The sequence below is a fragment of the Arachis hypogaea genome, chromosome 19, assembly GCF_003086295.3.
Source record: "Arachis hypogaea cultivar Tifrunner chromosome 19, arahy.Tifrunner.gnm2.J5K5, whole genome shotgun sequence".
NCBI lineage: Eukaryota > Viridiplantae > Streptophyta > Magnoliopsida > Fabales > Fabaceae > Arachis > Arachis hypogaea.
The window spans coordinates 123,219,619-123,244,527 of NC_092054.1; the positions used below are offsets into that span (position 1 = coordinate 123,219,619).

Sequence of the window (24,909 nt, forward strand, 5' to 3'; positions counted from 1 at the left end):
TATTAGTATAGCTAACATTTTAAAAAATGTTAGATAAAAAGTATTAGTAAATATCTAAATTCCAGTAGTGTTAGTAAATTATTACCGCTAGATTTATTTTTCAACGTAAAAATTGACACAAAATTACGGCCTAAAAATTTACCATTAAATTTTGCTTGAAAAAATCTTAGAATAAGGTATTTAATTGAAATACATTATTTCACATTATTGTTGAGATGCGCCACCTCTACTAAGCAAGTTGTTGTCATGCCGTCGTCATTGTGACGCATTTAAAATTAAATTGTGACTTGTTTATTTTTTATTCTATGTAGATAAAAGACTTGAAACATAAGTTAAATGACATTGAAAGTTTCAGGTACTTTCATACTATTTTTCCAAAAAAAACAATCAGCAGCCAACAAAATAATCAATAAATTTATCATATTAAAAACTATTAGAAATACGTTAATTATAGTCAGATTATTCCGACGATCGTTATTGTCAAATTTATCATAAATTTTTTTATAATAATTAATGAAATTTATTTTTGGTAAATTATTGTCGTTAAATTATAATTTTCAATGCCAAAAATAATACAAAATTATAACACAAAAATTTATCACTAAATTTTGCTTGAAAAATTTTACGGTAAAATATTTAATTAAAACACATCATTTCACGCTGTTGTGACGCTGTTGTGACGCGCTGCCAAACAAGTTGTTATTACACTGTGACGCATTTAAAAATAAATTGTGATTTATTTTAGTATTCATTTTTGTAGACAAAAGACTTAAAGCATAAACCAAATGACATTAAAGGCTTTACCACCTCCACGTCAGAAAGAGAATACGGCCTTGTAGGTGGACGAACGTTCGCACGCTTTACATGTAAGTCTGGTATTTTTTAAAGGTGGATACTACAATGAATATTTTATAATTGTCTTCATGTGAAAATATTCTCTTTTGACCTTTGGATGATGAATTGTATGGTTAGATTTTGATATTTATAGAAGTGTTGTCTTATTTAAAATGTAGCTAAAAAATAAATCACATTTTTAAACAAAGCATCTTCATAAAAAAATGTTTTTACCATCTTCATTTGAGTTGTTACCTTTTTTTTAAATATACTTCAAATAATGTTCATTTTAGTTTCATAACAAAATTTCTTATTATTGCATAGGATCACACAAAAAATGGAGACTCGGACTCACTGAACCCAACAAAGTGGCAAGGAAGGCCAAGTGGATCCTAATGCGGCTTACTTCGATACCCTTAAAGAGTGGTACTTCATTTGCCAGGACTCTTTGTTCGGATTCATTGGGAGTTTCTTCCTCCACAGCTATATATAAGCCCACCTCTACCTTCTCAAGGAATCATCACACAGTTACGTATGGCGAAGGCCAGCACTTGCATGAAGTTGAGGAGCGGATACGCGTCTTACTTGCTCACTTATATGAGTGTAGGGGTGTTTAAATCTAAATCGATTTAAATTAAACCGCTCATTCAATCAAATTTAAATTAAAAATCGATTAAAATCATACTAATTCGAATTTAATTGGATTCTATTTTTGTAAATCGATGAATCGAATCAGATTTCGGATCTATTTTTCATAATCGATCCAATTCAATTCAAACTGCACAATGTGTTATAATATTATTATTTTATTAATATATTTATAATTATACTTATAACATGTCCAATTTATTATATTTTTATATTATTTATGTATTATTATTATTTAATAAATATTTTATGTTCCAAATTTTATTTATTTATTTATTTATTTTAATTAATCTAAAATTTTATTTCTATTATTATGTTATCATTGGCTTTTTAAGATATTGTTGAGAGCTGTTATGTTTTTTTATTATTTAAAATTTGATGATAAGACTTGTTATATGTATTTAATTTTTTTAATTTACAAAACCGCAAATCCAATCTAATCCATACCTCTTGAAATTGGATTGGATTTGATCGATTTTTTTTTTTAAATTATTCAATCCAAATCCCACCGCAAGTAAATTTAGTGTTCGGATCGGATGAATTTTTGACTCAAAATCGATCCAAACCGCACTACAAACACTCCTAAGGGTGAGTCAATGATCAAAGAGGAGAACTAGAAGATGATGAAGGACATTATTGTTCTGTATTAATTAAAAATTAAAAAATGAGTATATACTCATTTTTGTTCTCAAAGAATTTTAAACTGGACACTTTAGTCCCCAACTAAAATTAATTACTTGATTGGTCCTTAACAATTAATTTTGTCAGTCACTTAGGTTCTTTACTCCATTAACTCTAACGGAGGACAAAATAGTCCCTGATAACTATAACAGAGGACAAAATGGTCCATGATCTCCTCTGTTTGGAAATGACACTGTTCTCTCTCAATTTCCATCATATCTCGCATAATACTAGCAGTCTAACACTGTAATTTTAAACTACACAATGTACACTGATGAGCGGATAATTTATACGCTTTTTGGCATTGTTTTTAGTATGTTTTTAATATGTTTTAGTTACTTTTTATTATATTTTTATTAGTTTTTAAATAAAAATTATATTTCTGGACTTTACTATGAGTTTGTGTATTTTTCTGTGATTTCAGGTATTTTCTGGCTGAAATTGAGGGACCTAAGCAAAAATCTGATTCAAAGGCTGAAAAAGGACTGCAGATGTTGTTGGATTCTGACCTCCCTGCACTCGAAGTAGATTTTCTAGAGTTACAGAAGCCCAATTGGCGCGCTCTCAATTGCGTTGGAAAGTAGACATCCTGGACTTTCCAGCAATATATAATAGTCCATACTTTGCCTAAGATTTGATGGCCCAAACTGACATTCCAAGTTAGCATAGAAATTCGGGCGTCAAAACGCCAGAACTGGCATAAAAGCTGGAGTTAAATGCCCAAACTGGCACAAAAGCTGGCGTTTAACTCCAAGAAAAGCCTCTACACGTGAAAGTTTCAATTCTCAGCCCAAGCACACACCAAGTGGGCCTGGAAGATTCTGCATCATTTACTCATTTCTGTAAACCCTAGGTTACTAGTTTTCTACAAATAAGACCTTTTGCTATTGTATTTTACACACTTTTTTAGACTTTGATATACTTTTCATCTTCGGGAGGCTGGCCATTCGGCCATGCCTAGACACTTTTGTTCTTATGTATTTTCAACGGTGGAGTTTCTACACACCATAGATTAAGGTGTGGAGCTTTGCTGTTCTTCATGAATTAATGCAACTACTACTGTTTTTCTATTCAATTCATGCCTACTTGTTCTCCAAGATATACTCACGTTCTTAATTCAGTTAAGTCAGAATGAAGGGGTGACCCGTGACAATCACCCAAATCTTTGTTACTCGCTTAGCCAAGGTCGCGTGCTTGACAACCACAAAGCGATCTACATGATGTTCAACGTAGTCATTGGACAACAGCTGGAGTATATTCTCTTGGGTTTCTAATCTCAGATTAGAACCTTCGTGGTATAGGCTAGAATTATTGGTAGTCATTCTTGAGATCCGAAAAGTCTAAACCTTGTCTGTGGTATTCCGAGTAGGATCTGGGAAGGGATGACTGTGACGAGCTTCAAACTCGCGAGTGTTGGGCGTGTGACAGACGCAAAAGGATCAATGGATCCTATTCCAACATGATCGAGAACCGACAGATGATTAGCCGTGCGGTGACAGCGCATTTGGACCATTTTCACTGAGAGGACGGGAAGTAGCCATTGACAACGGTGATGCCCAACATAAAACTTGCCATGGAAAGGAGTATAAATGATTGGAAGAAGGCAATAGGAAAGCAGAAGTTTGGGAGGAACAAAGCATCTTCATACACTTATCTGAAATTCTCACCAATGAATTACATAAGTATCTCTATCTCTATTTTATGTTTTATTCATATTTTAATAATCAATTCTCCATAACCATTTGAATCTGCCTGACTGGGATTTACAAGATGACCATAGCTTGCTTCAAGCCGACAGTCTCCGTGGGATCGACCCTTACTCACGTAAGGTTTATTACTTGGACGACCTAGTGCACTTGCTAGTTAGTTGTGCGAAGTTGTGACAAAGAATTAAAATTATGAATGTGCGTATAAAGTTTTTGGTGCCGTTACCAAGGAATGAACGATCACGATTTTGTGCACCAAATTTTTGGCGCCGTTGCCGGGGATTGTTCGAGTTTGGACAACTGACGGTTCATCTTGTTGCTTAGATTAGGTAATTTTATTTTATGATTAAGCTTTTTACTTTCTATTTTTGAAAAAAATTTTCAAAAATACAAAAAAAAATTATATTCTGTTCTTCAGAGTTTTTAAGAATGAATTCTAGAGTTTCATGATGATCTGTTGAAGTCAGTCTGGCTGGCTGTGAAGCCATGTCTAATCTTTTGGACCGAGGTTTCAACTTATCATCACAAGAGCTTGTTGATTTCTATCAATTTTGCTGTTGAGAGTAATGATCTGCTAAAGCTTGGCTGGCCATTTGCCATGTCTAGTGTTTTGGACCGAAGCTTTCATTGAAAGCTTGGCTGGCTAGTAAGCCATGTCTAATTCCTGGACCGGAGTTTTAGACTAACATTGCAATTATTCCTAGAATTCTCATTAAAAATTTTGAATCTCTTTATTTTCTTTTCCATATAATTTTCGAAAAAAATTACAAAAAAAAAATTTAAAATCATAAAAGTCAAAAATATTTTATGTTTCTTGTTTGAGTCTAGTGTCTAATCTTAAGTTTGGTGTCAATTGCATATCTTTATTCTACTTGCATTTTTTCGAATATATGCATTATGTTCTTCATTAATCTTCAAGTTGTTCTTGATGATTTCATTGCTCTGATCTTTAAATTCACTTGTTTTGTGTGTTTTGTTGTTTTTCATTTATTTGTTAGAGTCTCTAATATACAAACTTCTAAGTTTGGTGTCTTGCATGCATTATTTATTTGATCTTAGTTCTTCATGATTTAGTTTCATTTTGTTATTATTCTCTAAAAATTCAAAAAAAAATTTCAAAATTATGTCTTTCCAAGTCAATAATACAGAGAATTGAAGATTCAGAACAGTCAGCAAAGGAATTATAGAGAAAAAGCTGGGCATTCAAAACGCCCAGTAAGGAAGGAAAACTGGCGTTTAAACGCCAGCCAGGGTACCTGGCTGGGCGTTAAATGCCCAAAAAGGTAGCATTTTGGGCGTTAAACGCCAGAATGGATGCCATTCTGGGCGTTTAACGCCAGGAGGACACTAGAGGGAAGATTTTGTTTTTAATTCAAATTTTTTTCAAATTTTCATAATTTTTCAAAATCAAATTTTTTTCAAATCATATCTTTTCAATCATATCTTTTCAAAATCAATTTCTTTTCAATTTTTTTATTTATTACTATTTTCAAAAATCCTTGCTACAATTAATGATTTAATTCAAAATTTTCAAGTTGTTACTTGCCTATTAAGAAAGGATCAAATTTTAAATTCTAGAATCATATCTTTTAGTTTCATGTTAGTCAAGTAATCAACTTTAATTTTAAAAATTTCTCTTTTTGATTTGATTCTCAATCATAGCTTCTCAATCATATCTTTTCAATCACATCTTTTTCAAAATTAATTTTCAATCATATCTTTTTTATTTCTAATTTCAAAATCTTTTTTCAAAAATCACTTAATTTCTTTCCCAATCTTAGTTTTCGAAAATCATTTACCAAATTTTCAAAATTTCTTTTAATTATTTCAAAATCTTTTACTTTAATTTCGAAAATTCTTCCCCTCTTCTCAAATCCTTCTATTTAAAGGACTAACACTTCTCCATTATCAGCAATTCGAACTTTGTCCCTCTTGATAAGTTCGAATTCTCTCTTCTCTACCTCATCCTTCTATTTTTATTTTCCTCTGACACCTCAAGGAATCTCTATACTGTGGGATAGAGGATTCCATATTTTCTTCTCCTCTCTTTTCATATGAGCAGGAGTAAAGACAAAGACATTCTTGTTGAGGCTGATCCTAAACCTGAAAGGACCTTGAAGAGAAAGCTAAGAGAAGCTAAAGTACAACTCTCTGTAGAGGACCTAACAGAACTTTTTAAACAAGAAGAAGATATGGCAGCCGAAAACAACATCAATGCCAACAATGTAAGGAAGGTGCTTGGTGACTTTACTGCACCTACTCCCGACTTCTATGGGAGAAGCATCTCAATCCCTGCCATTGGAGCAAACAACTTTGAGCTTAAACCTCAATTAGTTTCTATGATGCAACAGAATTGCAAGTTTCATGGACTTCCATTGAAAGATCCTCATCAGTTCTTAGCTGAATTCTTGCAAATCTGTGACACTGTCAAGACAAATGGGGTTGATCCCGAGGTCTACAAGCTTATGCTCTTTCCCTTTGTTGTAAGAGACAGAGCTAGAACATGGTTAGATTCACAACCTAAAGAAAGCCTGAACTCTTGGGAAAAGCTAGTCAATGCCTTCTTGGCAAAGTTCTTTCCACCTCAAAAATTGAGTAAGCTTAGAGTGAAAGTCCAAACCTTCAGACAGAAAGAAGGTGAATCCCTCTATGAAGCTTGGGAAAGATACAAGCAATTGATCAAAAGCTGTCCTTCTGACATGCTTTCAGAATGGAGCATCATAGGTATCTTCTATAATGGTCTGTCTGAACTGTCCAAGATGTCATTGGACAGCTCTGCTGAAGGATCTCTTCATCTGAAGAAGACGCCTACAGAAGCTCAGGAACTCATTAAAATGGTTGTAAATAACCAATTCATGTACACCTCTGAAAGGAATCCTGTGAATAATGGGACAAGTCAGAAGAAAAGAGTTCTTGAGATTGATACTCTGAATGCCATATTGGCTCAGAACAAAATATTGACTCAGAAAGTCAATATGATTTTTCAGAGTCTATCTGGAATGCAAGCAGCAACAGTCAGTACCAAAGAAGCTTCATCTGAAGAAGAAGCTTAAGATCCTGAGAACCCAGCAATGGAAGAGGTGAATTACATGGGAGAATCCTATGGAAACACCTATAATCCTTCATGGAGAAATCATCTAAACCTCTCATGGAAGGATCAACAGAGGCCTCAACAAGGCTTCAACAACAATAATGGTGGAAGAAATAGGTTTAGCAATAGCAAGCCTTTTCCATCATCTTCTCAGCAACAGACAGAGAATTCTAAGCAGAGCAACTCTGACTTAGCAACTGTAGTCTCTGATCTAATTAAAACCACTCAAAGTTTCATGACTGAAACAAGGTCTTCTATTAGAAATTTGGAGGCACAAGTGGGTCAGCTGAGCAAGAAAATTACTGAACTCCCTCCTAGCACTCTTCCAAGCAATACAGAAGAGAATCCAAAAAGAGAGTGCAAGGCCATCAACATAACCCACACGGCCGAACTTGGAGAGGAGGAAGAGGCAGTGATCTCCACTGAGGAAGACCTCAATGGACATCCACTGGCCTCTAAGGAGTTCCATAATGAGGAACCATGGGAATCTGAGGCTCACACTGAGACTATAGAGATTCCATTGAATTTACTTTTGCCATTCATGAGCTCTGATGAGTATTCTTCCTCTGAAGAGGATGAAGATGTTACTGAAGAACAAGTTGCTAAGTACCTTGGAGCAATCATGAAGCTAAATGCCAAGCTATTTGGTAATGAGACTTGGGAGGATGAACCCCCCCTTGCTCCCCAAAGAACTGGATGACCTGACTAGGCAGAAATTGCCTCTGAAGAGACAGGATCCTGGAAAGTTCTCAATACCTTGTACCATAGGCACCATGACCTTTGAGAAGGCTCTGTGTGACCTAGGGTCAAGCATAAACCTCATGCCTCTCTCTGTAATGGAGAAGCTAGGAATCCTTGAGGTACAAGCTGCAAGAATCTCACTAGAGATGGCAGACAATTCAAGAAAGGCTTATGGACTTGTAGAGGATGTCTTGGTAAAGGTTGAAGGCCACTACATCCCTGCTTATTTCATAATCCTAGATACTGGAAAGTGTATGGATGAATCCATCATCCTTGGCAGACCCTTCCTAGCCACAGTAAGAGCTGTGATTGATGTTGACAGAGGAGAATTCGTCCTTCAAGTGAATGAGGACTCCCTTGTGTTTAAGGCTCAAGGATCTCCCTCTGTAACCAAGGAGAAGAAGCATGAAAAGCTTCTCTCAATACAGAGTCAAACAAAACCCCCCACATTCAAACTCTAAGTTTGGTGTTGGGGGAAGCCACAACCAAACTCTAAGTTTGGTGTTAAGAGGCCATCATCATGCTCTAAATATCTATGAGGCTCCATGAGAGCCCCCTGTCAAGCTACTGACATTAAAGAAGCGCTTGTTGGGAGGCAACCCAATTTTACTTATCTATGTTAAATTTCTATTTTCCATTGTTATTTTATGTTTTCTATAGGTTGATGATCATGTGAAGTCACAAAAACAATTGAAAAAGCAAAAACAAACTGAAAAACAGAATGAAAAATAGAACACCCTGGAGGAGAAGCTGGTGCGCAGAAATTGTGATTACACTTTGATTATGTAAAATTTATCGCTCTTTCTTTCCCTGGTAATGGCGCCAAAAACATGATGCCAATACCATGGTTCACAACTTCGCACAACTAACCAGCAAGTGCACTGGGTCGTCCAAGTAATACCTTATGTGAGTAAGGGTCGAATCCCACGGAGATTGTTGGTATGAAGCAAGCTATGGTCACCTTGTAAATCTCAGTCAGGCGGATATAAAATAGTAATGGGGTTTTCGAAAATAATTAATAAAATAGGGATAGAAATACTTATGTAAATCATTGGTGAGAATTTCAGATAAGCGAATAGAGATGCTTTCGTTCCTCTGAACCTCTGCTTTCCTGCTATCTTCATCCAATCAGTCTTACTCCTTTCCATGGCTGGCTTTATGTGATGCATCACCATTGTTAATGGCTACTTTCGGTCTTCTCTCGGGAAAATGATCCAAATGCCCTGTCACGGCACGGCTAATCGTCTGGAGGCATCACCCTTGTCAATGGTTACATCCTATCCTCTCAGTGAAACTGGTCAACGCACCCTGTCACGGCACGGCTATTCATCTGTCGGTTCTCGATCATGCTGGAATAGGATTTACTATCCTTTTGCGTCTGTCACTACGCCCAGCAATCGCGAGTTTGAAGCTCGTCACAGTCATTCAATCATTGAATCCTACTCGGAATACCACAGACAAGGTTTAGACTTTCCGGATTCTCTTGAATGCCGCCATCATTCTAGCTTACACCACGAAGATTCCGATTAAGATATCTAAGAGACACTCATTCAATCTAAGGTAGAACGGAAGTGGTTGTCAGGCACACGTTCATAGGGAATGATGATGATTGTCACGTTCATCACATTCAGGTTGAAGTGCGAATGAATATCTTAGAAGCAGAACAAGTGAATTGAATAGAAAACAGTAGTACTTTGCATTAATCTTTGAGGAACAGCAGAGCTCCACACCTTAATCTATGGAGTGCAGAAACTCTACCGTTGAAAATACATAAGTGAAAGGTCCAGGCATGACCAAATGGCCAGCCCCCAAAACGTGATCAATAGTCTCCTAAGATGAACAATGGATTAAAACTGAGACCAAAGATAACTAATACAATAGTAAAAGGTCCTATTTATAATAAACTAGTTACTAGGGTTTACAAAAGTAAGTAATTGATGCATAAATCCACTTTCGGGGCCCACTTGGTATGTGCTTGGGCTGAGCTTGAAGTCTACACGTGCAGAGGCTCTTTCTGGAGTTGAACGCCAGCTTTTGTGCCAGTTTGGGCGTTGAACTCCACTTTGCAACTTGTTTCTGGCGCTAGACGCCAGAATTGGGCAGAGAGCTGGCGTTGAACGCCAGTTTGAGTCATCTAAACTTGGACAAAGTATGGACTATTATATATTGCTGAAAAGCCCTGGATGTCTACTTTTCAACGCAATTAGAAGCGTGCCATTTTGAGTTCTGTAGCTCCAGAAAATCCATTTTGAGTGTAGGGAAGTCAGAATCCAACAGCATCAGCAGTCCTTCTTCAACCTCTGAATCTGATTTTTGCTCAAATCCCTCAATTTCAGCCAGAAAATACCTGAAATCACAGAAAAACACACAAACTCATAGTAAAGTCCAGAAATGTGAATTTAACATAAAAACAAATGAAAACATCCCTAAAAGTAACTAGATTCTACTAAAAACATACTAAAAACAATGCCAAAAAGCGTATAAATTATCCGCTCATCACAACACCAAACTTAAATTGTTGCTTGTCCCCAAGCAACTAAAAATTAAATAGGATAAAAAGAAGAGAATATACTATAAATTCCAAACTATCAATGAAACATAGCTCCAATCAAATGAGCGGGACTTATAGCTTTTTGCCTCTTGAATAGTTCTGGCATCTCACTTTATCTATTGAGGTTCAGAATGATTGGCATCTATAGGAACTCAGAGTTCAGATAGTGTTATTGACTCTCCTAGTTCAGTATGATGATTCTTGAACACAGCTTCTTTATGAGTCTTGGCCGTGGCCCTAAGCACTTTGTTTTCCAGTATTACCACCGGATACATAAATGCCACAGACACATAATTGGGTGAACCTTTTCAGATTGTGACCCAGCTCTGCTAAAGTCCCCAATTAGAGGTGTCCAGGGTTCTTAAGCACACTCTTTTTTTGCTTTGGACCTTGACTTTAACCGCTCAGTCTCAAGTTTTCACTTGACACCTACACGCCACAAGCACATGGTTAGGGATAGCTTGGTTTAGCCGCTTAGACCAGGATTTTATTCCTTTAGGCCCTCCTATCCACTGATGCTCAAAGCCTTGGGATCCTTTTTATTTGCCCTTGCCTTTTGTTTTTAAAGGTTATTGGCTTTTTGCTCTTGCCTCTTGGTTTTAAGAGCTTTGGCTTTTTCTGCTTGCTTTTTCTTTCTATATTTTTTTTTCGCCTATTTTTATTTTCTTTTTTTTTCTGCAAGCTTTGTTCTTTGCTGATTTTTCTTGCTTCAAGAATCATTTTTATGATTTTTCAGATTATCAAATAACATGTCTCCTTGTCATCATTCTTTCAAGAGCCAACATATTTAACATTCTTAAACAACAACTTCAAAAGACATATGCACTGTTCAAGCATACATTCAGAAAACAAGAAGCATTGTCACCACATCAATATAATTAAACTAAGTTCAAGGATAAATGCAAAACTCATGTACTTCTTGTTCTTTTGAATTAAAACATTTTTCATTTAAGAGAGGTGATGGATTCATAGGATATTCATAACTTTAAGACAAAGTTACTAACTACTAATGATCATGTAATGAAGACACAAACATAGATAAGCACATAACATAGAAAATGAAAAACAGAAGAAATAAGAACAAGGAATGAATCCACCTTAGTGATGGTGGCGTTTCCTTCTTGAGGAACCAATGATGTCCTTGAGCTCTTCTATGTCTCTTCCTTGTCTTTGTTGCTCCTCCCTCATTGCTTTTTGATCTTCTCTTATTTCATGAAGGATGATGGAGTGCTCTTGATGTTCCACCCTCAATTGTCCCATGTTGGAACTTAATTCTCCTAGGGAGGTGTTGATTTGCTCCCAATATTTATGTGGAGGGAAGTGCATCCCCTGAGGTATCTCAGGGATCTCTTGATTTGTAGCCACACGTTCTACCACTGAGCTATAGACCCTTGAGATGAATCTTTCCATCTCCCATGACTCGGAGGTGGAAGCCTTTGTCTTCCCTTCCCCTTTTCTAGAGGTTTCTCCGGTCTTAGGTGCCATCAATGGTAATGGAAAAATAAAAAGCTTATGCTTTTACCACACCAAACTTAGAATATTGCTCGTCCTCGAGCAAGAGAAGAAAGAATAGATGAAGAAGAAGAAGATATGGAGGAGATAGAGGGATGTGTGTATGGATGTGAGTGGTGAATGGAAAATAGAAGGGATGACCATGAATGGAGAGAGAGAGGGTGAGGTGGGTGGGGATCCTGTGAGATTCACAGATTCTGAGATGATCCTGTGGGGTCCACAGATCCTGAGGTGTTCAAGGAATTACAACCTTACACCAAATTAGGCATGTAAAATGCCCTTGCACACAACTCTGGGTGTTCAGCGCCAGGTTGGTGCCCATTTTGGGCATTCAACGCCCATTTGTTGCCCATTTCTGGCGTTGAACGCCAGAACCATGCTTGTTCTGGTCGTTCAGCGCCAGCTCTTCTCCAGGGTGCATTTCTGGCTTTCAAATGCCCAGATGATGCCCATTTTGGGCGTTCAGCACCCAGATACTGCCCATTTTGGGTGTTTAGCGCCAGAACCATGCTCTGTTCTGGCGTTGAACGCCAGGCAGGTGCTTCCTCCAGGGTGTGATTTTTCTTCTGCTGTTTTTGATTCCGTTTTCAATTTTTATTTTTATTTTGTGACTCCACATGATCATGAACCTATAAAGACATATAACTAAGAAAAATATAGTTAGATAAATAAAAATTGGGTTGCCTCCCAACAAGCGCTTCTTTAATGTCAATAGCTTGACAGTGGGCTCTCATGGAGCCTCACAGTTGTTCAGAGCATTATTGAGACCCTCCAACACCAAACTTAGAGTTTGGATATGGGAGTTCAACACCAAACTTAGAGTTTGGTTGTGGCCTCCCAACACCAAACTTAGAGTTTGACTGTGGGGGCTTTGTTTGACTCTGCTTTGAGAGAAGCTTTTTCTGCTTCCTCTCCATGGATGCAGAGAGAGATCCTTGAGTTGTAAACACAAGGTTGTCCTTATTCAATTGAAGGATCAATTCTCCTCTGTCCACATCAATCACAGCTCTTGCTGTGGCTAGGAAAGGTCTTCCTAGGATGATGGATTCATCCTCTTCCTTTCCAGTATCCAGGACTATGAAATCAGCAGGGATGTAAAGGCCTTCAACCTTTACTAACACGTCCTCTACCTGTCCATAAGCCTGTTTTCTTGAATTGTCTGCCATCTCTAATGAGATTTTAGCAGCTTGCACCCTATAGATTCCCAGTTTCTCTATTACAGAGAGGGGCATGAGGTTTATCCCTGAACCAAGGTCACACAGAGCCTTAAAGATCATGGTGCCTATGGTACAAGGTATTATGAACTTTCCAGGATCCTGTTTCTTCTGAGGCAATGTCAGTTGATCCAGATCACTTAGTTCATTGGTGAACAAGGGAGGTTCATCTTCCCAAGTCTCAATACCAAATAATTTGGCATTCAGCTTCATGATTGCACCAAGGTACTTGGTAACTTGCTCCTTGGTAACATCCTCATTCTCTTCAGAAGAGGAATACTCATCAGAGCTCATGAAGGGCATAAGGAGGTTCAATGGAATCTCTATGGTCTCTAGATGAGCCTCAGAGTCCTTTGGTTCCTCAGAGGGAAGCTCCTTATTGATCACTGGACGTCCCAGGAGGTCTTCCTCCTTGGGATTCACGTCCTCCTCTCCCTCATTGGGTTCGGCCATTTTGATTATGTCAATGGCCTTGCACTCTCCTTTTGGATTCTCTTCTGTATTGCTTGGGAGAGTACTAGGAGGGATTTCAGTGATCCTCTTACTCAGCTGGCCCACTTGTGCTTCCAAATTTCTAATGAAAGACATTGTTTCATTCATGAAACTTACAGTGGCCTTGGACAGATCAGAGACTAAGTTTGCCAAATTAGAGGTATTTTGTTCAGAATTCTCTGTCTGTTACTGAGTGGATGATGGAAAAGGCTTGCTATTGCTAAACCTGTTTCTTCCACCATTATTAAAGCCTTGTTGAGGCCTTTGATCCTTCCATGAGAGATTTGGATGATTTCTCCATGATGGATTATAGGTGTTTCCATAAGGTTCACCCATGTAATTTACCTCTACTATTGCAGGGTTTTCAGGATCATAAGCTTCTTCTTCAGAAGATGCCTCTTGAGTACTATTGGATGCAGCTTGTATTCCATTCAGACTCTGAGAAATCATATTGACTTGCTGAGTCAATATTTTGTTCTGAGCCAATATGGCATTCAGAGTATCAACTTCAAGAACTCCCTTCTTCATAGGCATCCCATTACTCACAGGATTCCTCTCAGAAGTGTACATAAACTAGTTATTAGCAACCATGTCAATGAGTTCTTGAGCTTCTGCAGGCGTTTTCTTTAGGTGAATGGATCCACCTGCAGAAGTATCCAATGACATCTTTGATAGCTCAGATAAACCATCATAGAATATATCCAGGATGGTCCATTCTGAAAGCATGTCAGAAGGACAATTTTTGGTCAACTGCTTGTATCTTTCCCAAGCTTCATAGAGGGATTCACCATCTTTTTGTTTGAAGGTTTGAACATCCACTCTAAGCTTGCTCAGCTTTTGAGGAGGAAAGAACTTGGCTAAGAAAGCCGTGACCAGCTTATCCCAAGAGTTTAGGCTGTCTCTAGGTTGAGAGTCCAACCATATTCTAGCTCTATCTCTTACAGCAAAAGGGAAAAGCATGAGCCTGTAGACTTCAGGATCTACTCCATTAGTCTTAACAGTATCACATACCTGCAAGAATTCAGTTAAGAACTGAAAAGGATCTTCAGATGGAAGTCCATGAAACTTGCAGTTTTGTTGCATTAGAGAAACTAGCTGAGGTTTCAGCTCAAAGTTGTTTGCTCCAATGGTAGGGATGGAGATGCTTCTTCCATGTAAATTGGAATTAGGTGCAGTAAAGTCACCAAGTATTCTCCTTGCATTATTATTATTTTCGGCTACCATCTCCTCTTCTTGTTCGAAAATTCCTGACAGATGCTTGCTGGATAGTTGTAATTTAGCTTCTCTTAATTTTCTCTTCAGAGTCCTTTCAGGCTCTGGATCTGCCTCAACAAGAATATTCTTGTCCTTGCTCCTGCTCATATGACAAAGAAGAGGGCATAGAAAAATAATAATAATAGGGATCCTTTTTACCACAGGTATAGAGGTTCCCCTGTGTGAGTAGAAGAAAAGAAGGAGATGAGAGAGAAAGAGAATTTTCGAAAATAATTTTTGAAAAAGAGTTAGTGATTTTCGAAAATTATTTTTGAAAAAGGTTGGTAATTTTCAAAAATTAAAATAAAAAAATTAAAATAATTAGTTAATTAAAAAGAAATTTTGAAAAAGAGGAAAGGGATTTTCGAAAATTGGAGAGAGAGAGTTAGTTAGGTAGTTTTGAAAAAGATAAGAAACAAACAAAAAGTTGGTTAGTTAGTTGAAACAAATTTTGAAAAGATAAGAAGTTAGGAAGTTAGAAAAGATATTTTGAAATCAAATTTTTGAAAAAGATAAGATAAGAAGATATTTTTGAAAAAATATGATTGAAATTAGTTTTTGAAAAAGATATGATTTTTAAAATCACAATTAATGACTTGATTCACAAGAAATCACAAAATATGATTCTAGAACTTAAAGTTTGAATCTTTCTTAACAAGTAGATAACAAACTTGAAATTTTTGAATCAAAACATTAATTGGTGATGTTATTTTCGAAAATTTGATATAAAAATAAGAAAAAAATTTTTGAAAAATATTTTTATAATTTCGAAAATAACTAAGAAATTTGAAAAAGATAAGATTTTTAAATTGAAAATTTGATTTGACTCATAAAAACAACTAGATTTTTTTTAAAAATTTTTGAAAAAGTCAAATCTAATTTTCGAAATTTTAAGAGAGAAAAAGGGAAAGATATTTTTTTGATTTTTGAATTTTTATGATGAGAGAGAAAAACAAGAAAAATGATGCAATGCATGAAAGTTATGGATCAAAACAATGAATGCATGCAAGAATGCTATGAATGTCAAGATGAACACCAAGAACACTATGAAGATCATGATGAACACCAAGAATATATTTTTGAAAAATTTTTAATGCAAAGAAAACATGCAAGACACCAAACTTAGAATTCTTTAATGCTTAGACACTAAGAATTTAAGAATGCATATGAAAAACAAGAAAAGACACAAAACATGCAAATGCAAAGATCAAACAAGAAGACTTACCAAGAACAACTTGAAGATCATAAAGAACACTATGAATGCATGAATTTTCGAAAAATGCAAGATGAATATGCAATTGACACCAAACTTATAACATGACTCAAGACTCAAACAAGAAACACAAAAAATATTTTTGATTTTTATGATTTTCTAATTTTTTTTTGTATAATTTTTTTTTTCGAAAATTATTTGAAAAAGAAAAATAAGGATTCCAAAATTTTTAATATGAATTCCAGGAATCTTATACTTTTTAGTCTAAAGCTCCAATCAAAGGGTCAGGCATGGCTTAATAGCCAGCCAAGCTTTAGTATGTAAATCAGGAACAGCAGCAGGTGGATTAGCAACAACTAGCTTGCTCTTGATAACAAATTGGAAGCCTCAGTCCAAATGACTTTGGACATGGCTTTACAGCCAGCCAGGCTTCACATGCTTCATGAAACACTAGAATTCATTCTTAAAAATTCTGAATAAAATTAAAAAATTTTTGAAAATATTTTTATTTTAAAATTTTTTTTTTTCGAAAACAAAGGAGAAAATTTTGAAAGATTTTTGAAAAATTTTGAAAACAAAACAAAAAGAAAATTACCTAATCTGAGCAACAAGATGAACCGTCAGTTGTCCAAACTCGAACAATCCCCGGCAACGGCACCAAAAACTTGGTGTGCAAAAATTGTGATTACACTTTGATTATGTAAAATTCATCACTCTTTCTTTCCCTGGTAATGGCGCCAAAAACATGATGCTAATACCATGGTTCACAACTTCGCACAACTAACCAGCAAGTGCACTGGGTCGTCCAAGTAATACCTTACGTGAGTAAGGGTCGAATCCCACGGAGATTGTTGGTATGAAGCAATCTATGGTCACCTTGTAAATCTCAGTCAGACGGATATAAAATAGTAATGGGGTTTTCGAAAATAATTAATAAAATAGGGATAGAAATACTTATGTAAATCATTGGTGAGAATTTCAGATAAGCGAATAGAGATGCTTTCGTTCCTCTGAACATCTGCTTTCCTGCTATCTTCATCCAATCAGTCTTACTCCTTTCCATGGCTGGCTTTAGGTGATGCATCACCATTGTCAATGGCTACTTTCGGTCTTCTCTCGGGAAAATGATCCAAATGCCCTGTCACGGCACGGCTAATCGTCTGGAGGCATCACCCTTGTCAATGGTTACATCCTATCCTCTCAGTGAAACTGGTCAACGCACCCTGTCACGACACGGCTATTCATCTGTCGGTTCTCGATCATGCTGGGATAGGATTTACTATCCTTTTGCGTCTGTCACTACGCCCAGCAATCGCGAGTTTGAAGCTCGTCACAGTCATTCAATCATTGAATCCTACTCGGAATACCACAGACAAGGTTTAGACTTTCCGGATTCTCTTGAATGCCGCCATCATTCTAGCTTACGCCATGAAGATTCCGATTAAGAGATCTAAGAGACACTCATTCAATCTAAGGTAGAACGAAAGTGGTTGTCAGGCACACGTTCATAGGGAATGATGATGATTGTCACGTTCATCACATTCAGGTTGAAGTGCGAATGAATATCTTAGAAGCGGAACAAGTGAATTGAATAGAAAACAGTAGTACTTTGCATTAATCTTTGAGGAACAGCAGAGCTCCACACCTTAATCTATGGAGTGCAGAAACTCTACCGTTGAAAATACATAAGTGAAAGGTCCAGGCATGGCCAAATGGCCAGCCCCCAAAACATGATCAATAGTCTCCTAAGATGAACAATGGATTAAAACTGAGACCAAAGATAACTAATACAATAGTAAAAGGTCCTATTTATAATAAACTAGTTACTAGGGTTTACAAAAGTAAGTAATTGATGCATAAATCCACTTCCGGAGCCCACTTGGTGTGTGCTTGGGCTGAGCTTGAAGTCTACATGTGCAGAGGCTCTTTCTGGAGTTGAACGCCAGCTTTTGTGCCAGTTTGGGCGTTGAACTCCACTTTGCAACTTGTTTCTGGCGCTGGATGCCAGAATTGGGCAGAGAGCTGGAGTTGAACGCCAGTTTGCGTCGTCTAAACTTGGACAAAGTATGGACTATTATATATTGCTGGAAAGCCCTAGATGTCTACTTTCTATAGCAATTGAAAGCGTGCCATTTTGAGTTCTGTAGCTCCAGAAAATCCATTTTGAGTACAGGGAAGTCAGAATCCAACAGCATCAGCAGTCCTTCTTCAACCTCTGAATCTGATTTTTGCTCAAGTCCCTCAATTTCAGCCAGAAAATACCTGAAATTACAGAAAAACACACAAACTCATAGTAAAGTCCAGAAATTTGAATTTAACATAAAAACAAATGAAAACATCCCTAAAAGTAACTATATTCTACTAAAAACATACTAAAAACAATGCCAAAAAGCGTATAAATTATCCACTCATCAGAAGCCTACTGGCGTTTAAACACCAGTAAGGGCAGCAGAATGGGCGTTAAACGCCCAGTCTGGCACCATTCTGGGCGTTTAATGCCAGAAATGGGCACCAGACTGGCGTTTAACGCCATAAAATGGCAAGAAGCTGGCATTAAACGCCAGAAATGGGCAGCAGCCTGGCGTTTAACGCCAGGATTGGCAGCAAAGGGCGTTTTGCAAGCCCAGTTGGTGCAGGGATGAGAAATCCTTGACACCTCAAGATCTGTGGACCCTACAGGATCCCCACCAACCTCAACTCACTCTCTCTCTTCTTCTCACCTTTTTATAATACTCTTCCCCAAATACCCTTCACCAATCAGCTCAATACATCTTCTCCAAAAATCCCCCACCTATCAAATCCTACCCTCTTCTCCATAAACCCTTCACCAATTCACATCCATCCATCATAAACCCCACCTACCTCACCATTCAAATTCGAACTACTTTCCCTTCCAAACCCACCCATACATGGTCGAACCTTACCCTCTCTCCACTCCTATATAAACCCATCTTCACCCCTTCATTTTTACACATCTTAAACACTACTTCTCCCCCTTGGCCGAAACACTAACCCCCCCTCCATCTCCTCTATTTCTTCTTCTTCTACTCTCTTTTCTTTCTTCTTTTACTCAAGAACGAGAAAACCTTCTAAGTTTGGTGTGGTAAAAGCGTTGCTTTTTGTTTTTCCATAATCATTTATGGCACCTAAGGCCGGAGAAACCTCTAGAAAGAGGAAAGGGAAGGCAAAAGCTTCCACCTTTGAGTCATGGGAGATGGAGAGATTCATCTCAAGGGTGCATCAAGACCACTTCTATGAAGTTGTGGCCAAGAAGAAGGTGATCCCCGAGGTCCCTTTCAAGCTCAAAAAGAGTGAATATCCGGAGATCTGACATGAGATTCGAAGAAGAGGTTGGGAAGTTCTCACCAACCCCATTCAACAAGTCGGGATCTTAATGGTTCAAGAGTTCTATGCCAATGCATGGATCACCAAGAACCATGATCAAAGTGTAAACCCAGATCCAAAGAATTGGCTTACAATGGTTCGGGGGAAATGCTTAGATTTTAGTCCAGAAAATGTAAGGTTGGCATTCAACTTACCCATGATGCAAGAAGATGCACACCCCTACACTAGAAGGGTCAACTTTGATCAAAGGTTGGACCAAGTCCTCATAGACATTTGTGAAGAGGGCGCTCAATGGAAGAGAGATTCAAGAGGGAAGCCGGTTCAACTAAGAAGGCATGACCTCAAGCCCGTGGCTAGGGGATGGTTGGAGTTCATCCAACGCTCAATCATTCCTACTAGCAACCGGTCTGAAGTTACTATAGACCGGGCTATCATGATCCATAGCATCATGATTGGAGAGGAAGTAGAAGTTCATGAGGTTATATCCTTAGAACTCTACAAGGTGGCGGACAAGTCCTCTACGTTGTCAAGGTTAGCCTTTCCTCATCTCATTTGTCACCTTTGCAATTCGGCTGAAATTGACATAGAGGAAGACATCCTCATTGATGAGGACAAGCCCATCACTAAGAAAAGGATGGAGCAAACAAGAGATCCCACTCATGGATAAGAGCATGAGGAAATTCCTCATCATGAAATCCCTGAGATACTTCAAGGGATGCATTTTCCTCCACAAAATTATTGGGAGCAAATCAATACCTCCCTAGGAGAATTAAGTTCCAATATAGGACAACTAAGGGTGGAGCACCAAGAGCATTCCATCCTCCTCCATGAAATTAGAGAAGATCAAAGAGTCATGAGAGAGGAGCAACAAAGGCAAAGAAGAGACATTGAGGAGCTCAAGCACTCCATAAGATCTTCAAGAGGAAGAACTAGCCGCCATCACTAAGGTGGACCCGTTCTTTAATTTCCTTGTTCTTTATTTTCTGTTTTTCAAATTTTTATGCTTTATGTTTATCTATGTTTGTGTCTTTATGATCACTAGTGTCCAAGTGTCTATGCCTTAAAGTCATGAATATGAATCCATCACCTTTCTTAAATGAAAAATATTTTCAATTAAAAAAAAGAAGTACATGAATTTTGAATTTTAAAACAGATAATTCTTTTGATGTGGTGGCAATACTTTATGTTTTTCTGAATGAATGCTTGAACAGTGCATATTTTTGAATTTGTTGTTCATGAATGTTAAAATTGTTGGCTCTTGAAAGAATAATGGAAAAGGAAAAATGTTATTGATAATCTGAAAAATCATAAAAATGATTCTTGAAGCAAGAAAAAGCAGTGAAAGGCTTGCAGAAAAAAAAGAGAGGCGAAAAAAAAGAAGAAAGAAAAAGAAAAAGCAAGCAGAAAAAGTCAATAGCCCTTTAAACCAAAAGGCAAGGGTAAAATAAAAAGGATCCAAGGCTTTGAGCATCAGTGGATAGGAGGGCCCACAGGAATAAAATCCTGGCCTAAGCGGCTAAACCAAGCTGTCCCTAACCATGTGCTTGTGGCGTGAAAGTGTCAAGTAAAAACTTGAGACTGAGCGGTTAAAGTCGTGGTCCAAAGCAAAAAGAGTGTGCTTAAGAGCTCTGGACACCTCTAATTGGGGACTCTAGCAAAGCTGAGTCACAATCTGAAAAGGTTCACCCAGTTATTTGTCTGTGACAAAATGCTTAGGGTCACGACCAAGACTTATAAAGTAACTGTGTTCAAGAATCAACATACTGAACTAGGAGAATCAATAACACTATCTAAATTCTGAGTTCCTATAGATGCCAATCATTCTGAACTTCAAAGGATAAAGTGAGATGCCAAAACTATTCAGAAGTAAAAAGTTAATAGCCCCGCTCATCTAATTAAGACTGATCTTCATAGATGTTTTTGGAATTCGTTGTATATTCTCTTCTCTTTTTATCCTATTTGATTTTTTGTTGCTTGGGGACAAGCAACAATTTAAGTTTGGTGTTGTGATGAGCGGATAATTTATACGCTTTTTGGCATTATTTTTAGTATGTTTTTAATATATTTTAGTTACTTTTTATTATATTTTTATTAGTTTTTAAATAAAAATCATATTTCTGAACTTTACTATGAGTTTGTGCATTTTTCTGTGATTTCAGGTATTTTCTGGCTGAAATTGAGGGACCTGAGCAAAAATCTGATTCAGAGGCTGAAAAAGGACTGCAGATGCTGTTGGATTCTGACCTCCCTGCACTCGAAGTGAATTTTCTGGAGTTACAAAAGCCCAATTGGCGCGCTCTCAATTATGTTGGAAAGTAGACATCCTGGGCTTTCCAGCAATATATAGTAGTCCATACTTTGCCTAAGATTTGATGGCCCAAACCGGCATTCTAAGTCAGCATAGAAATTCTGGTGTCAAAACGCCAGAACTGGCATAAAAGCTGGAGTTAAACGTCCAAAATGGCACAAAAGCTGGCGTTTAACTCCAAGAAAAGCCTCTACATGTGAAAGCTTCAATGCTCAGCCCAAGCACACACCAAGTGGGCCCAGAAGAAGATTCTGCACCATTTACTCATTTCTGTAAACCCTAGGTTACTAGTTTTCTACAAATAAGACCTTTTGCTATTGTATTTTACACACTTTTTTAGACTTTGATATACTTTTCATCTTTGGGAGGCTGGCCATTCGGCCATGCCTAGACACTTTTGTTCTTATGTATTTTCAACGGTGGAGTTTCTACACACCATAGATTAAGGTGTGGAGCTCTGCTGTTCTTCATGAATTAATGCAACTACTACTGTTTTTCTATTCAATTCACGCCTACTTCTTCTCCAAGATATACTCTCGTTCTTAATTCAGTTAAGTCAGAATGAAGGGGTGACTCGTGACAATCACCCAAATCTTCGTTACTCGCTTAGCCAAGGTCGCGTGCTTGACAACCACAAAGCGATCTACATGATGTTCAACGTAGTCATTAGACGACAGCTGGAGTATATTCTCTTGGGTTTCTAATCTTAGATTAGAACCTTTGTGGTATAGGCTAGAATTATTGGCGGTCATTCTTGAGATCTGAAAAGTCTAAACCTTGTCTGTGGTATTCCGAGTAGGATTTGGGAAGGGATGACTGTGACGAGCTTCAAACTCGCGAGTGTTGGGCGTGTGACAGACGCAAAAGGATCAATGGATCCTATTCCAACATGATCGAGAACCGACAGATGATTAGTCGTGCGGTGACAGCGCATTTGGACCATTTTCACTGAGAGGACGGGAAGTAGCCATTGACAACGGTGATGTCCAACATAAAGCTTGCCATGGAAAGGAGTATGAATGATTGGAAGAAGGAAATAGGAAAGCAGAAGTTTGGGAGGAACAAAGCATCTTCATACACTTATCTGAAATTCTCACCAATGAATTACATAAGTATCTCTATCTCTATTTTATGTTTTATTCATATTTTAATTATCAATTCTCCATAACCATTTGAATCTTCCTGACTGAGATTTACAAGATGACCATAGCTTGATTCAAGCCGACAGTCTCCGTGGGATCGACCCTTACTCACGTAAGGTGTATTACTTGGACGACCCAGTGCACTTGCTGGTTAGTTGTGTGAAGTTGTGACAAAGAATTAAGATTATAAACGTGCGTATAAAGTTTTTGGTGCCGTTACCAAGGAATGAACGATCACGATTTCGTGCACCACACACTCCATAAATTTAATATTCACAAGAAAAAAAATTCTCAACTTGTTCTCAACCAATTCATACTCGGAAAACTAATGCGTATGTCTCTCAACTAGTTATCATCTTCGATGGATCCCATGAATCTAGACAGCAAGTCTGATTTGTTAAGACCCGTTGGCGTCATTGCCATCTCCCTCCTCCTCTGCCCTATCATCTCCATGACCACATTGTCCACCACTCCGATCGCTTCCTTCAGCTTCTTCTCCGAACCGATGTTCAGTAATCGCTTCAGTTTCTATATGAGCGGCAACGGCGACATTGCTCGTTGTACTGATAGCTTGGATGTGAGGTCGAAGCTGTTTGTCAACTTGGACTCTAGAAAAGAAGGAATGAAGCACTCGGTGTCTATTTTAAATGAAAATTTGCATATGATGTCGAAGGAGAATCTTCTCATGATGTCCTAATTTCCAACAATCTATATTGCTTGCCAGAGAGTGGAGAAAAGCGTGCCCTTGGAGTAGTTGTGAAACTTGGTCTTGAGGATGTCGTGGACGTGTCGGGGTTGGAGGTGATGTTATCGAAGACGTGGAAGTGGATGCTTTTGGTGGGTGAAGTGCAGAGGAGGTGGATGTACCAGTCACAAAGATTTAGAAAGTGTGTGGTCCATGACATATTGAGGTAGATGCGACACATGTGACAATTACACCATGGCTTAATCTTGGAGCTAAAGAGGAGAAAGGATCGGAAAAGATGGAAAAGAAGACTGTAAAGGTGAAGAAGGAGAGTATAAATGTTAGGGTTATGCGAGATATGATAAAAATTGGAGAAGAACAGTGTTGTTTTCGAATAAAGGGGTCATGGATCATTTTGTCCCTTGTTAGAGTTGTTAGGAACCATTTTGTCTCCTGTTAGAGTTGTCAGGGACTATTTTGTCCTCCGCTAGAGTTAACGGAATAAAGGACCTAAGTGACTGAGGAAATTAATTGTTAGGACCAATCAAGTAATTAATTTTATTTGAGGACTAAAGTGTCCAGTTTAAAATTTTTTGAGGACCAAAATGGGTATATACTCTTAAAAAATTATTAATTAAAAAATTAAAATATTGTTTTAATAATATACTTTACCTTTTTTATTTTAATCTCTTTTTATTACCAAAATTTTATTTTGGCTCCCTTCCTAAAAGTTAACCTACCTTCTTCCCTGATTTTCACAATTCCTCAGGTAGCGTTTGTTTTGAGATATTGAGACAGAGACTAGAAGACTAAGACTCAATATTATGTTTGTTGGTTCAGAGATTGATACTAAAATTTCTGTCTCTGTCTCCAAAATTTTAGTATTTCAGTACCTCCAAAAAGTGAGGACTCAGGGGACTAAAATTTTTAGACATGAAAACTGAAACTTTAATAACATTTTATACCTAAAATACCTTCATTCTAATTAATTAATTCCAATTTTACTCTTTGTACAAATTAAATTAGAATTTCATTCTTATTTTAATTTCTATCTACCACTTTGCACTAAACAAAATACTCAGATTTATTTCAATTTATGTCTCTTAGTCTCTGTTTCTCAATTTCAGTCTTTCTGTCTTTGTCTCTCCACCAAACGCTACCTTAGAGATGAGTTTATTAATTTAAATCCCAGGAAGGATGGACGGCCAGAATTTATATGAATCGAATCCAAATGTGTGAATGTTAATGGTTGTTATGGTGCTGAGATCCTAGTTTTCAGTAGCCAATGTCATACAAAAAGTTATGGCTATCTAGCTAGAAGAGAACAAGTCATACATTATGTACATACAGTAGTTAACTTTCTAATATTAGTTCATTATTCCATCACATTTTTCGTCTCCACTTTTTTCTCTGTCCAATGACACTGTTCCTCTATCGTCTAAGCTATAATTTTGGCTACCCATAAGCTTATGTGTATGTTGCTTACTATCGC

The 24,909-nt window shown here is 37.4% G+C and overlaps 2 non-coding genes across 2 annotated transcripts; one reads left to right on the top strand and one right to left on the bottom strand.

Moving 5' to 3' along the window:
* Nucleotides 1–6,466: 6,466 nt before the first annotated feature.
* LOC112780895 (small nucleolar RNA R71) lies at nucleotides 6,467–6,574 on the bottom strand. The gene has a single exon (XR_003191702.1). It is a non-coding gene; the product is annotated as a small nucleolar RNA R71 (small nucleolar RNA).
* Nucleotides 6,575–14,190: 7,616 nt separating this feature from the next.
* LOC112782152 (small nucleolar RNA R71) lies at nucleotides 14,191–14,298 on the top strand. Its single transcript, XR_003192889.1, has one exon. It is a non-coding gene; the product is annotated as a small nucleolar RNA R71 (small nucleolar RNA).
* The last annotated feature ends 10,611 nt before the right edge of the window (nucleotides 14,299–24,909 follow it).